Here is a 16345-nt window from a genome sequence, read left to right on the forward strand (position 1 = left end):
CCTAGAGGCCAGAGTCTACACTTTTCCCCCAGCTCCAGAAAGCCCAAAATAACCTTTGTCTTTTTGTCTTGCAAACCTGGATGCAAAATTCAACACCTATTCAAATTCCTCCAAAGAATCTATTGGAACAAAAGCATTAGAGAATAATATAGACTTAATGGAAACCTACCTAGGAGGGAGAGAAGAGGAAGTTGCATAACACGCACCCCCCGACCCCGCATAAAGAACTTAAACTCACATCCCCGAACACTTTAAACACTTTCTCTCCCAAAGTGTCTCCTCCGAGGTATCTTTCTCCCAGGAAGATTCAGCCTTTCAGCCTTTCAGCCCCTATTGTTAGATGAACTTGTCTCACTGGGGGATGTATGTGTCTCACCCTCACTCTAAGGAGGCTTCATGAATTTCTTCTAAATGAATTCAGGCATCTTTCCCAAGAGGTAGTCTCATTCCAGCTCCTGAAGAGAAAAAAAAAGTTCTGATTCTCTAAACCACCAAAAAAGGATACCTTTTCTCACTTGCTGACAAATAGTCTTTTTGTGTTTCCAACTAGCTTGTAAGCTTCTTGAGTGCATAGCTACATATTTTTATAATCTGTATAGTACCTAATAATATTACAAAAGTTTATAGATGTGATCAGCAGGCAGAAAGGAGCAATAGAATTTCAATGGAAGGAAACAGGATATTCAGAAAGAGCCTATTTAGTGGTTCCTCTAAGTTTTGACCTTTATCTTCAAGACACTAAACAAATCCAGTAAAGGGTATCCACCTTTATTGTACATCTACTGGGCACTGTATTCAGCAGGTTTAAGTTGACCTGTGTGGCATGCATTCATTATTAGTATCTTTCATTTCCTGTATCACTTAGGGATTGGGTTCTATTGCTAGTAACAAAGACTTGACTGCATGGCATAAAAAAATTAATTTATTTTCTCATGTAAAAGAAGTCCAGAGGTAGGTAGTTCAGGGTTAGTACAGACTACAGAGGGAATCAGGGGTACAGGCTTCTTCCACCTTTCCACTTCACCTTTCTAGGTACCTGGCTTCCATCTTCAAGGTGCCACTGCAGTGGCAGAGGGCTGTGGAGTGCCAGCCATCAGGTCCTAGTCTCAGCAAGAAAGAAGTAGAAGGGTAATGACAAAAAGGCAAAAAAAAAAAAAAAAAACCACCAAAAAATCCCCCCTTTTTAGTAACTTTACCCAAAGTCCAATGCAAAAACTTGTTTATACCTCATTGGCCAGAACGTAGTCACGTGGCCACCATAATTATTCACAATGGAGACAGAAAAATGTATTTTTTAGTGCATTTAATACCCTGACTTCTGTTACTAAGTAGAGAGGAGAATGGATATTGGGTAGGCCACTAGCACTTCTGCCACTGTTCCTCTTAAATTTTCTGTACATGATGTCCTAATGCTTGGCATTAAGTTGTCCTTGGAATCAATAAATAAATGAATAAACCATTTTTAGATAAATCAAGCAGCTCACAGCATGATCTCTCTCTTTTTTTTTTTTGTAATTAATTGACTTTATTTCTAGAGCAGATTTAGGTTCAGAGAAAATTCTAACATAAAGCACGAGTTCCCATATGCCTTCCCCCCAATCCCCCACCCCCACCCCCTTGCCACACACGCACAGTTTCTCTATTAACATCTTCCACTGGTGTGGTATGTTTGTTACAATTGATGAACCAATATTGATACATTATTACTAACTAAAGTCCATAGTTTAGGATTTTCTCCTTGTGTTGCACAGTTCTATGGGTTTTAATACATGCATAATGTCATGTATCCACCATTACAGTATCATACAGAATAGATTCACTGGCCTAAAAACCCTCTGTGCTCCACCCATACACCCCTCTCTTCCTCCCCAGGAACCTCTGGCAACCACTGATCTTTTTACTGTCATCATAGTTTTGCCTTTTCCAGAATATAATGTAGTTGGAATCACACAGTATGTACCCTTCTCAGACTGGCTTCTTTCACTTAGCAATATGCATTTAAGGTTCCTCCACATCTTCTTATGGGTTGATAGCTAATTTCTTTTTATCACTGAATAATATTCCATTGTATGAATGTAATACAGTTTTGTTATCTATTCACCTATTGAAGAAAGTCTTGGTTGCTTTCAATTTATGACTAAAGCTGCTATAAACATTTGTGTGCAAGTTTTTGTGTGGATTAAGTTTTCAACTTATTTGTGTAAATACCTAGGAGCATGATTGCTGGATTGTATGGCAAAACTATGTTTAGCTTTGTTAAGAAACTGACAAAGTATCTTCAGAAGTGGCTGTACCATTTTGCATTCCAGCCAGCAATGAATGAGAGTTCCTGTTGCTCCATATCCTTGTCAGCACTTGGCATTGTAGTGTTTGGATTTTAGCCATTCTAACAGAATTTAGAGAATCAATGAAATACTAGTATCTCATTATTGTTTTAATTTACAATTCCCTAATAACATACAATGTTGAATATCTTTTCACATGCTTATTTTGGATATCATATAACTTCTTTGAAACGTCTATTCAGATCTTTTGCTCACTTTTTAATTGGGTTGTTGAGTTTCAAAAGTTCTCTCTGTATTCTGTATAACAGTCCTTTATTAGATATGTGTTTTGCAGATATTTCCTCCAAGTCTGTGGCTTGTCTTTTCATTCTCTTGTCTAATAAATTTTTGGCATAAAGTCGTTCATTATATTTTCTAATTTCTTATATCTCTGCTGTATTTTGTTATGTTCCCCCTTCTAATCCTAGTATTATTTATTTGTTGTTATTGCTCTTCTATCTGGATCAATCTCACATAACTTTTTTCATTAGTGTTTTCAAAGATCTAACCTTAGTTTTGTTGGCCATATGAATAGCATCTTTTTCTATTTTATTAATTTATTCTCTGATTTTTGTTATTCTCTTCCTTCTAGTATTTTGAATTTATTCTTTTGTTTTTTCTAATGTATTAGCTGATCACTTATGTAATTGATTTTTAGTCTTTCTTATTTTCTAGTGTAAAAAGCATATAAGGTTATCAATTTACATGTATCCTATAAATTTTCATATATGTATAGTATTTATTATTACTTCTCAAATCTAATATAAATTTCCATTGGGATTTCTTTTCTGAGCTTTAAATTACTAAGATTTTTTAAAAAGAATCCTCCAAATATATGGAGCTTTAAAAACAATCATTTTATTATTGATTTCTAACTTAATTGTAATGTGGTCAGAAAATGAGATCCATATGATAGCATTTTTGTTTCAGTATGTAGAAAGTTGCTCAATGGCCTAAATCAAAATTAATTTTCTTAAATCTTTGTTTTTAAAGTATGTGTGTGCTCAAAATACTGGGTGCAGAGTTCTATACATGTTCCTTAGTAAATGTTAATTAATGGTGTTGGAGACAATCCTGCAATCACTGGTGAGTCTTGGATGTCTTTTCGTATTTAAGAGTGCTATAGGCTGAATGTTTTGTGTCCCTTCAAAATTCATATGTTGAAAACTAACTCCCAACATAATGGTATCAGGAGGCAGAGGCCTTTGAGAAGTGATTAGGTCATGAGGGTGGAGCCCTCATGAGTGGGATTATTGCCTTATAAAAGAGGCCCAAGAGGACTTCCCTGGTGGTCCAGTGATTAAGACTGCATCCTTCCAATGCAGGGGATGCAGGTTCAATCCCTGGTTGGGGAACTCAGATCCCACATGCTGAGTGGTGTGGCAAAAAAAGAAAAAAAAGAAAGCCCAAGAGAGCTCCCTACCCTTGGTTAAGTGAGGACACAGTGAAAAGACAGCTGTCTATAAACCAGGAAGTAGGCACTCACCAGACAATAAATCTGTCAGCACCTAGATCATGGACTGTGAGAAATAAATTTCTGTTGTTTATAAGCCACCCAGTCAATGGTATTTTGTTATTACAGTCCAAAGGGACTAAGACAGAGTGAAGTACTAAAAAGTTGACTGCAAATTATTTATGCATAGATGGGGCTTGTTGACTGGGCCTTAAATGTAGGGTAATTACTTATGGATGTAGACAGTTTATTATGGGATCTCTCAAATGATATATCCTTCCATTCTAATCTAATTTCTATCCTCTAAAATTATACTGATATTTGTTTGACTGCTATTATCTCCTCTACTGTTCTTTTTCTTCTTTGGGCTTATAAACTTTTCACTCCTTTATTTTCATTAAAAAAAAAAAAAAAAAAACCAAAGAAAACCCCCCCAAAAACCATCACTTTTTATTGATGTTTGTATGCATTCAGAAAACCACCATAAATATGCAACCTGAACACACATGTAAACCAGCACTCAGATCAAGAAACAGAACATTATTAGCACTTCAAGAACCTCCCCATGTTCTCTTCCAGAGTCACTACTCCACTAAGAGTAATCACTACGTTTGTTACCCAACCAAACTTGGGTCCGCTCACCTGCGCATAGTAAAGCCAATCTGCTGACACTGGATTGTGGTGTAGGAAAGTGCAGCATTTATTGCAAGACACCAAGCAAGGGTCCAGGCAGCTAGGGCTCAAAAGATCTGAACTTCCCGATGGCTTTCAGGGAAAGGTTTTTAAAGACAGGGTGTGGGAAAGGGGTTGTGGGTGTGAGTGATCAGCTTGTGGACATTCTTCAGATGGGTTGGTGATGAGGTACTAATAATACTACTGTCTCATGAGGTTATGAATATTAAATGAGATAAAATATGTAAAACGTTTTGCAAAGTTCCTAGCACACTGTGATCACAGTCATCAAATGGCAGCTATTATTATCCCTTATATTGTTTATGCACGTCTCATTTCTCCTATTTTACACATTCTATGACAAAGCAACAGCACATAGCACACATTAGCTGCCTCACAAATAACAGCTGCTGATAAAGACTGAGTGAATGAAAGTTTTTAAATATAAATGGAAGGTATTGTGGTTATTGTTGTAAAAGATGGCATAAATTATTATAATGGCTATAGTATAAAATGCGCTGCTAATGAGGAATACATTATTTAAACAAGTGTCTCTTCTATTTACCTTCATCATTTAACAGTTAAGAAAATCTATGCAGTGGAGAAACACTACTGGAGCTAATTAGTAAGGACAGTTAGATGTCCCAGATTGCATTTGTAAGGGTTCCAGAGGCTTCTTTCTTTAAAACCAAAACAAACAAAAATATCACCCGGAAACAAAAACAAAAACACCACTTATCTGAAAAGATGTTAAGGCTTTCCAATTTTAACGAATCTTTTGTTCAACAGTGGAGAAACTCGGGAGGCACCAGCTGCCCCCGACTGCTTCCGTACAAGATGGCGTCGTCCATTTGTACACCCCGACTGGGGTTGTCCCTTTAGCCCGTCACAGGACCGGAAGTGGTTTCGGTCCTAGTGGATCCGGGTGGGTGCGCGCAGGTGGCCACAGAGGTTCCAGTTCTTCAACGTGAGGCGCCGCAGGTGTTCCGGTGGGGTCCAGGGCCGCAGGTAAGCGAGGATCAGGGGCCGGCGAGGCTGTTCTCCAGACTTGTGCGAGTGGCGGAGGGGGTTTCCAGCGCGGATTGAGGAGAGGGCTCAGGAAGCTGGCGATGTCACCGTGTGCGGGGGCGACTGCTTGCGGGGACCTCGTTTTCCCCAAGCGACTTGGCCCTGCCCCTCTCCCCGCCCCGCTCGCCCGTGGCGGGGGCGGTTCAGCACCCAGGTGCGATCCGAGGGCTCTCACCTCGGTCCGCGGCCTCCCACGCCCTTCCCTGGCCGCCTTCTCGGACCCCCTTTTGCTCTCTATAGGAATACATACCAAACCTTCGTGGCTTCTTTTTTTATTTTTTAATTTATTTTTTATACAGCAGGTTCTTGTTATCCATTTTATACATATTAGTGTATATATGTCAATCCCAGTCTCCCAATTCATCCCACCACCACCCCCCCACCACCCGCCCCTCGCCTTCGTGGTTTCTTGACCCAATTAGCTAAAACGGAAGCACCGCTCGCAGCATCTGGCAACTCCTTGGGCGCTGCGTGTTGCACGCGTCCACAGTTAGAGTTTGGTCCCCTTCCTTCGTCCCCCGCCCGCATTGTTACCACCTCTTTCCTCCCAGACCACACCCGCTGCTCCGGGCCTTGCTGGGAGCCACCTCTTTCCCTTTTCGCATCCCTGGAATAGATCAGAACCAGAACGTTAATGATTATTTATTACAAAATTGATATCTGCTCGTTAAAATATAAACAAAACCCAAACCTTTATAAACTTTTAATATATTAATGGACGCAAACTCCCTTAGATACCCATTCCTTGAAAACACTATACTGTATTTTTTTAGTTGCATTGCAAGGGTAGAAGGAACAGCACTGAAAGGTTTTGTTAATATCTAAGTTACGAGGTACGGGAGCAAAGAGGTTTAAGAGGGGGAAGGAATTATAAATTATGGTCAAGTTGAGTTTGTTTTAAAAAATGTATTTATTCTTCTATATGTATTTTGGTTGTAGTCCATGGATACAATCATATCAAAAATTTAAACAAAATAGATCCTCTTTGACCTATCTCTTTACATCTCCATCTTTTCTTCTTTAATCTCTTGACCCCAGGTAAAAACTGTTATCAGTTTGGGGTGTTTTTTCTATTTCTTTGTCTTTACATTTATTGATATGTGTTTGTACATATAAGCATGTAAGATTTTGTGTTAAACTTTTACAAATGTGGCATATTGTACCTCTTCAACAACTAGACGTTTATGCTTAAAAATGGGTCTTGGAACTTTTTCTTTGTCAATATGTAGACATCTAGCATATTCGTTCTACCTGCTCTGTAAATTCCAGAGTGTGTTAAGATCCCATTGTATGTGAGATACCATAGGTTGCTTACAGTTTTTCACCATTAGGCACGGTGTCGCAGAGAACATCCTTCCACCTGCGTCTGTGTGCTTGTGTGAGCGTTTGTCAAGGATAGAAACCTGCAGGTGGAATTAGTGGGTAGGAGGGTGTGGACGTTTAATGCCAAACTGCCCAACAGTGTATAATAATACCTATTTCCCCAGCTCTTTTAAACATTTGATGGTATCAACCTTTTTTACTTTTGCCAATCTGATGGGTGGAAAATGACTCTAATTTGGTGTTTTAATTTGTATTTCCCTAGTCATTGGTGGGATTGAGCATCTTTTCATGATTGTTGGCTATTTGTATTACCTCTTTTGAGAAATGTCTCATTTCTATTGGGTTGTCTTTTATATATGGTAGTGTTTTATATATTCAGGATATTAATCTTTTATCATTCATATATGTTTGAAATATTTATTCCCAACATACTGCATTTTAAAGTTGTTACTTATCTTTTAACCATATGGCATCTTTGTAGAACAAAAGTTGTAAATTTTATGTTTAAATGTATCAGTCTTTTACTATGTGTATTTTGTGGCTTTCATTCCTTATCCCAGTGGTTCTCAAATGGGAGCTATTTTGCTTTCTAGGAGCAACTTGGCAATGTCACGAGACATTTTTTGGTTGTCATCTAGTGGGTAGAAGCCAGGGATGATGTTAAACATCCTACAATGCACAGAAAAGCCCCTACAACAAAGAATTTTTCTGGCCTAAAAATGTCAGCAGTGCTGAGGTTGAAAAACCCTGTTCTACCTTGAGGCAGAGTTTTCTCTTATGAGTATGTTTTCTCCTGTAAGTTGTTATATGGTAGAGTTTTTCTCTAATTCCTGTGTGTGTGTGTGTGTGTGTGTGTGTGTGTGTGTGTGAGAGAGAGAGAGAGAAAATGGTGTGTGCCTCATTATTCTTTCCAAACAATGTCACTCTGAATATCAGTCCATTCTTGACCCACTAATCTAAAATGCCACATTTATCATGTACTAATTTCTCACCCACATAGTGTCTGTTTCTGGACTCTCTTCTGTTCTATGTCCTAATTTTCTATTTTGCTGGACCAATACCATAACATTCTATATCAAATATATATTATACTTTGATATCTAGTAGTGTAAATAGTCCTCATGATTATTTTTATTGTTATTTTATTGGACGTCATATACTTTATCAGCTCATATACTCATTATTTAATCAGTGTTTTGGAGGTAGTCTTACAATTTATTTTCCAGATTAATTTTAGAATCAGCTTGTCAAGTAGTTTTTTTTGTTTTGTTTTGGCTGCATTGGGTCTTTGTTGCTGTGTGCGGGCTTTCTTAAGTTGTGGCGAGCAGGGGCTACTCTTCGTTGCGGTGCACGGGCTTCTCATTGCGGTGGCTTCTCTTGTTGTGGAGCATGGGCTCTAGGGCACACGGGCTTCAGTAGTTGTGGCACACAGGCTCAGTAGTTGTGGCTCGCGAGCTCTAGAGTGCAGGCTCAGTAGTTGTGGCTCATGGGCTTAGTTGCTCTGCGGCACATGGGATCTTCCTGGACCAGGGATCAAACCCATGTCCCCTGCATTGGCAGGTGGATTCTTAACCACTGTGCCACCAGGGAAGTCCTCAAGTAGTTTTTTTTAAAGTTGCTTTATTGAGATGTAATTCACATAATTTGTTGTTTAAAGTGTACAATTCAGTGATTTTTAGTATATTCACAGTTATGCAGCCATCACTACAACCTAATTTTAGAACATTTTTATCATCCCCCAAAGAATCCCATACCTATTAGCAGTCACTCCCCTTCCCATTCCCCAACACCCTAGCCCTAGAGAGCCACTAATCTTTCTGCCTTTATAGATCTAAATATTTTGTATAAATGGAATCATACAATTTGTGGTATTTTGTGATTGGCTTCTTTCACTTAGCATAATGTTTTCAAGGTTCACCCATGTTGTGGCATGTGTCAGTACTCATTCCTTTTTATTGGTGAATAAAATTGTATCCTATGGTGTATTTGTTTCCTAGGGATATGGTATCGAAGTAACGCAAACTGGGTGGCTTAAAATAACAAATGTATTCTCTCACAGCCCTGGAGGCTATAAAGTCCAAAATCAAGGTGTCAGTAGGACTGTGCTCTCTCTGAGGGCTCTAGGGGAGGATGCTTTCTTGCCTCTTTCTAGCTTCTGGTGGTTGCCAGCAATCCTTGGCATTCTTTGGCATTCCTTGGCTTGCAACTGTGTAACTACAACTTCTGCCTCTGTTTTCTTTTTTTTTTTTTTAAAGGAGGATGGGAGGTTGCAATTTTATAATTCTTTATTTATTTATTTATTTATTTTTGGCTGTGTTGAGTCTTCGTTTCTGTGCGAGGGCTTTCTCCAGTTGCGGCAAGCGGGGGCCACTCACTATCACGGCCTCTCTTGTTGCGGAGCACAGGCTCCAGACGCGCAGGCTCAGTAGTTGTGGCTCACGGGCCCAGTTGCTCCGCAGCATGTGGGATCTTCCCAGACCAGGGCTCGAACCCGTGTCCCCTGCATTGGCAGGCAGATTCTCAACCACTGTGCCACCAGGGAAGCCCTGCCTCTGTTTTCTTTACATGGCCTTCATCCCACAGTGTCTATCTTCACATCGTAATTCTCTCTGTACAAGTCTATCTCTGTGTCTCTTCTCCCCTTCATGTAGGACACCAGTTATATTGAATTAAGGGCCCACTCTACTCCAGCAGGACCTCATTTTAACTTAATTAGGTATGCAAAGGCCTTTTCTAAATAAAGTCACATTTGTAGGTAATGGGGGTTAGGACTTTAACATATCTTTTGGGGGAACACAATTCAACCCATACCATTATGGATATGCTACATTTTATTTATCCATTCATGAGCTGATGGACATTTGGGTTGTTTCCATTTTTTGGCTATTATGAATAATGCTGCTATGAACTACTGGGTGGACATGTGTTTTCATTCCTCTTGGATATATACTTAGGAGTGGAGTTGCTAGGTCATATGGCAACTCTATGTTTAATCATTTGAGGAACTGCCAGATTATTTTCCAAAGCAGCTGTACTATTTTCTGTCAACATCAGCAATGTATGAGAGTCCTAATTTCTCCATATTATTGCCAGCAATTATTAGCTGTCTTTTTAATTAGAGCCATCCTCGTGGGTGTGAAGTAGTATCTCATTGTGGTTTTGATTTGCATTTCCCTAATAGCTAATGATGTTGAGCATCTTTTCATGTGCTTATTGGCCATTTGTATATCTTCTTTGAAGAAATGTCTATTCAGATTCTTGCCTGTTTTAAATTGGTTTGTCTTTTTATTATTGTTATGAGTTTTTTAATTTTTTAAATTTATTTTATTAAAAAATTGTTTTTTGGCTGTGTTGGGTCTTCTTTGCTGCCCATGGGCTTTCTCTAGTTGCGGTGAGCAAGGGCTACTCTCAGTTGTGGTGTACGGACTTCTCATTGCGGTGGCTTCTCTTGTTGCGGAGCACGGGCTCTAGGCGTGTGGGCTTCAGTAGTTGCAGCACATGGGCTCAGTAGTAGCGGCATGTGGGCTCTAGAGCGCAGGCTCAGTAGTTATGGTGCATGGGCTTAGTTGCCCCATGGCATGTGGGATCTTCGTGGACCAGGGATTGAACTCGTGTCCCCGCATTGGGAGGCAGATTCTTAACCATTGTGCCACCAGGGAAGTCCCGTAAGAGTTTTTTATATAGTCCAGACACATGCCCTTACAAGATCTATGATTAGCAAATATTTTCTCCCATCCCATGAGTTTTTTCACTTTTTTGATGGTCAATTCATTTTATTTTTGGTTTGTTTTTTTGTTTTTATTTCCATTACTCTAGGAGGTGGATCAAAAAAGACCTTGCTGGGATTTATGTCAAAGAGTGTTCTTCCTATGTTTTCCTCTAAGAGTTTTATAGTGTCCGGTCTTACATTTAGGTCTCTAATCCATTTTGAGTTTATTTTTGTGTATGGTGTTAGGGAGTGTTCTAATTTCATTCTTTTACATGTAGCTGTCCAGTTTTCCCAGCACCACTTATTGAAGAGACTGTCTTTTCTCCAGTGTATATCCTTGCCTCCTTTGTCATAGATTAGTTGACCGTAGATGCGTGGGTTTATCTCTGGGCTTTCTATCCTGTTCCATTGATCTATATTTCTGTTTTTGTGCCACTACCATATTGTCTTGATTACTGTAGCTTTGTAGTATAGTCTGAAGTCAGGGAGTCTGATTCCTCCAGCTCCGTTTTTTTCCCTCAAGACTGCTTTGGCTATTCGGGGTCTTTTGTGTCTCCATACAAATTTTAAGATTTTTTGTTCTAGTTCTGTAAAAAATGCCATTGGTAATTTGATAAGGATTGCATTGAATCTGTAGATTGCTTTAGGTAGTATAGTCATTTTCACAATATTGATTCTTCCAATCCAAGAACATGGTATATCTCTCCATCTGTTTGTATCATCTTTAATTTCTTTCATCAGTGTCTTATAGTTTTCTGCATACAGGTCTTTTGTCTCCCTAGGTAGGTTTATTCCTAGGTATTTTATTCTTTTTTGTTGCAGTGGTAAATGGGAGTGTTTCCTTAATTTTTCTTTCAGATTTTTCATCATTAGTGTATAGGAATGCAAGAGATTTCTGTGCATTAATTTTGTATCCTGCAACTTTACCAAATTCATTGATTAGCTCTAGTAGTTTTCTGGTGGCATCTTTAGGATTCTCTATGTATATTATCATGTCCTCTGCCAACAGTGACAGTTTAACTTCTTCTTTTCCAATTTGTATTCCTTTTATTTCTTTTTCTTCTCTGACTGCCGTGGCTAGGACTTCCAAAACTATGTTGAATAATAGTGATGAGAGTGGACATCCTTGTCTTGTTCCTGATCTTAGAGGAAATGCTTTCAGTTTTTCACCATTGAGAATGATGTTTGCTGTGGGTTTGTCGTATATAGCCTTTATTATGTTGAGGTAGGTTCCCTCTATGCCCACTTTCTGGAGAGTTTTTATCATAAATGGTGTTGAATTTTGTCAGAAGCTTTTTCTGCATCTATTGAGATGATCATATGGTTTTTCTTCTTCAGTTTGTTAATATGGTGTATCACATGGATTGATTTGCGTATATTGAAGAATCCTTGCATCCCTGGGATAAATCCCACTTGATCATGGTGTATGATGCTTTTAATGTGTTGTTGGATTCTGTTTCCTAGTATTTTGTTGAGGATTTTTGCATCTATATTCATGAGTGATATTGGTCTGTGATTGTCTTTTTCTGTAGTATCTTTGTCTGGTTTTGGTATCAGGGTGATGGTGGCCTCATAGAATGAGTTTGGGAGTGTTCCTTCCTCTGCAATTTTTTGGAAGAGTTTGAGAAGGATGGGTGTTAGTTCTTCTCTAAATGTTTGATAGAATTCACCTATGAAGCCATCTGGTCCTGGACTTTTGTTTGTTGGAAGATTTTTAATCACAGTTTCAATTTCATTACTTGTGATTAGTCTGTTCATATTTTCTATTTCTTCCTGGTTCAGTCTTGGAAGGTTATACCTTTCTAAGAATTTGTCCGTTTCTTCCAGGTTGTCCATTTTATTGTCATAGGGTTGCTTGTAGTAGTCTCTTAGGATGCTTTGTATTTCTGCGGTGTGTGTTGTAACTTCTCCTTTTTCATTTCTCATTTTATTGATTTGAGTCCTCTCCCTCTTTTCCTTGATGTGTCTGGCTAATGGTTTATCAATTTTGTTTATCTTCTCAAAGAACCAGCTTTTAGTTTTATTGATCTTTGCTATTGTTTTCTTTGTTTCTATTTCATTTATTTCTGCTCTGATCTTTATGATTTCTTTCCTTCTACTAACTTTGGGTTTTGTTTGTTCTTCTTTCTCTATTTCCTTTAGGTGTAAGGTTAGATTGTTTATTTGAGATTTTTCTTGTTTCTTGAGGTAGGCTTGTATTGCTATAAACTTCCCTCTTAGAACTGCTTTTGCTGCATTCCATAGGTTGTGGATCATTGTGTTTTCATTGTCATTTGTCTCTAGGTATTTTTTGATTTCCTCTTTGATTTCTTCAGTGATCTCTTGGTTATTGAGTAACGTATTGTTTAGCCTCCATGTGTTTGTGTTTTTTACGTTTTTTTCCCCTGTTAATTGATTTCTAATCTCATAGTGTTGTGGTCAGAAAAGATGCTTGATATGATTTCAATTTTGTTAAATTTACTGAGGCTTGATTTGTGACCCAAGGTGTGATCTATCCTGGAGAATGTTCTGTGCGCACTTGAGAAGAAAGTGTAATCTGCTGTTTTTGGATGGAATGTGCTATAAATATCAATGAAATCTATCTGTTCTATTGTGTCATTTAAAGCTTCTGTTTCCTTATTAATTTTCTGTTTGGATGATCTGTCCATTGGTGTAAGTGAGGTGTTAAAGTCCCCCACTATTATTGTGTTACTGTTGATTTCCTCTTTTATAGCTGTTAGCAGTTGCCTTATGTATTGAGGTGCTCCTATGTTGGGTGCATATAGATTTATAATTGTTATGTCTTCTTCTTGGATTGATCCCTTGATCATCATGTAGTGTCCTTCCTTGTCTCTTTTAACGTTCTTTATTTTAAAGTCTATTTTATCTGATATGAGTATTGCTACTCCAGCTTTCTTTTGATTTCCATTTGCATGGAATATCTTTTCCCATCCCCTCACTTTCAGTGTGTATGTGTCCCTAAGTCTGAAGTGGGTCTCTTGTAGACAGCATATATATGGGTCTTGTTTTTGTATCCATTCAGCTAGCCTGTGTCTTTTGGTGGGAGCATTTAATCCATTCACATTTAAGGTAATTATCGATATGTATGTTCCTATTACCATTTTCTTAATTGTTGTGGGTTTGTTTTTTAGGTCCTTTTCTTCTCTTGTGTTTCCCACTTAGAGAAGTTCCTTTAACATTTGTTGTAGTGCTGGTTTGGTGGTGCTGAATTCTCTTAGCTTTTGCTTGTCTGTAAACTTTTGATTTCTCCATCTAATCTGAATGAGATCCTTGCTGGGTTGAATAATCTTGGTTGTCGGTTCTTCCCTTTCATCACTTTAAATATATCATGCCACTCCCTTCTGGCTTGTAGAGTTTCTGCTGAGAAATCAGCTGTTAACCTTATGAGAGTTCCCTTGTATGTTATTTGTCATTTTTCCCTTGCTGCTTTCAATAATTTTTCTTTGTGTTTAATTTTTGTCAATTTGATTACTATGTGTCTCAGCATGTTTCTCCTTGGGTTTATCCTGCCTGGGACTCTCTGCACTTCCTGGACTTGGGTGGCTATTTCCTTTCCCTAGTTAGGGAAGTTTTTGACTATAATCTCTTCAAATATTTTCTCAGGTCCTATCTCTCTCTCTTCTCCTTCTGAGACCCCTGTAATGCGAATGTTGTTGCATTTGATGTTGTCCCAGAGGTCCCTTAGGCTGTCTTCATTTCTTTTCATTCTTTTTTCTTTATTCTGTTCCATGGCCGTGAATTCCACCATTTTGTCTTCCAGGTCACTTATACGTTCTTCTGCCTGAGTTATTCTGCTATTGATTCCTTCTAGTGTATTTTTCATTTCAGTTATTGTATTGTTCATCTCTGTTTGTTTGTTCTTTATTTCTTCTAGGTGTTTGTTCTTTAATTCTTCTAGGTCTTTGTTAAACATTTCTTGCATCTTCTCAATCTTTGCCTCCATTCTTTTTCCGAGGTCCTGGATCATTTTCCCTGTCATTATTCTGAATCCTTTTTCTGGAAGGTTGCCTATCTCTACTTCATTTAGTTGTTTTTCTGGCGTTTTATCTTGTTCCTTCATCTGGTACATAGCCCTCTGCCTTTTCATCTTGTCTGTCTTTCTGTGAATGTGGTTTTTGTTCCACAGGCTGCAAGATTGTAGTTCTTGCTTCTGCTGTCAGTTCATTTTTTAAAACGTTTTTTTAAAATTAAGTGTGCATTTAATTTACTACATTATTTTGGGTATTTCTGTAAAACAATCTCTTCTTTATTAAAGAAAAATAGGGTAATTATAGTACCTTCTGTAGAGAGTTGTTGAAAAGATTCAATGAGTAATGTATATATGAGTATACATGAGTATGCACGTAAAGAGCCTGGCACATGATATGTGCTCTGTAAGTGACAGCTGCTATAATATATCTCTGCTCTTCAAGTCTTCTTCTATATCTTCAGTAAAGCTTTCTGTTTTTCTTCGTATTGATCTTACGCATTTCTTGTTGAGTTTACACCTAGGTTTGTGTGTGTGTACATGTGGTTGTTGTTTAAAAACATGTGGCTTGTGGGACTTTCCTGGTGGCACAGTGGTTACGACTCCATACTCCCAACACGGGGGGCCTGGATTCGATCCCTGGTCAGGGAACTAGATCGCACATGCATGCTGCAACTAAGAGTTTGCAACTAAGGAGCCCTCAAGCTGCAACTAATGACCCCGCATGCCGCAACTAAGACCTGGAGCAACTAACTAACTAACTAAATAAATAAAACAAAAAACATGTGGCTTGTAGTTGTAAAACAGCTTATATTGCTATGGGATTTTCTTCATATTTTTGTAATGGGTATGGAAAGCTATTGATTTTATATTCATCAAACTTTCAAAATTTTAAGTTGTAAAAGTTGTGACTTGTTTATTAATCCAGGTGATTCCAATGCCACCATTCTGTTAGGAACTGTCCTTTTCCATTCTGCCTTCTTCTGCCCTGATTTGGATCTTCTTTCCCTCTTGGCTGTGCTATCGTGAGTCTTCTAACGGGTCTCCCTGCCTCTAGCCTTGCCCTCCTCCAGTCCAGCACCCACACTGCCACCATGGTGTTCTTTGAAATAGGAGCCTGAACTTGTCACTTCCCTTATAAGTCTGTTATTGGCTCTCCATTACCTATAAGGTTTTATCTTTCAGGGTAATAGAAGGCTCCTCACAACTTGACCTATATCTACTCCTTCTAGCATCATCCCTCTCTGTTTCCTTACTTGCACATTGTGCTCTAGCACAGTGCTATCCAGTAGAAGTATAATATGAGCCCCATAAATAATTTAAAGCTTTCTAGTAGCCACATTAAAAGTATAAAAAGAAACAGGTGAACTTAATTTTAACAGGTTTTATTTAACCCAGTATATCCAAAATATTATTTCAATATGAGATGTAAAAAATCGGGAATTCCCTGGCAGTCCAGTGGTTACGACTCTGTGCTTCCACTGCAGGGGGCACAGGTTTGATCCCTGGTCAGGGAATTAAGATCCTTCAAGCCACGTGGCATGGCAAAAAAAAAAAAAAAAAAAGATATAAAAAATCAATATGGAATTAATAGAGATAGAAAGTATAATAGAGGTTACCAAGAGTTGGGGGAGAGAGGAATGGAAAGTTATTGTTTAATGGGTACAGAGTTTGTTTGGGATGATGAAGTAGTTCTAGAAATGGATGGTGACGGTTGCACAACCTTGTGAATGCAGTAATGCCACTGAATGTTACACTTAAAAGTGATTAAAATGGTAAATTTTGTGTTATGTACGTTTTACTACAATAAAAAAAGGTCACCTTAAAAT

The 16345-nt window shown here is 38.4% G+C and overlaps 1 protein-coding gene across 3 annotated transcripts in view; it reads left to right on the top strand.

The window, feature by feature from the left end:
* The window catches only part of EXD2 (exonuclease 3'-5' domain containing 2), a 94727-nt gene that overhangs the window by 28754 nt on the left and 49628 nt on the right, over positions 1-16345 (top strand). For 2 of the 3 annotated variants that reach the window (XM_061180959.1, XM_061180962.1), the window contains exon 1: positions 5406-5457. The exons of the other annotated variant lie outside the window; for it this stretch is intronic. The gene's annotated coding sequence lies outside the window, so the exon portion shown is untranslated. Of the gene's footprint in view, positions 1-5405; positions 5458-16345 lie in introns of those variants that run through there. 3 annotated transcript variants of the gene reach the window in all.

The sequence above is a fragment of the Eubalaena glacialis genome, chromosome 2 (genome assembly GCF_028564815.1).
Source record: "Eubalaena glacialis isolate mEubGla1 chromosome 2, mEubGla1.1.hap2.+ XY, whole genome shotgun sequence".
Lineage (NCBI taxonomy): Eukaryota > Metazoa > Chordata > Mammalia > Artiodactyla > Balaenidae > Eubalaena > Eubalaena glacialis.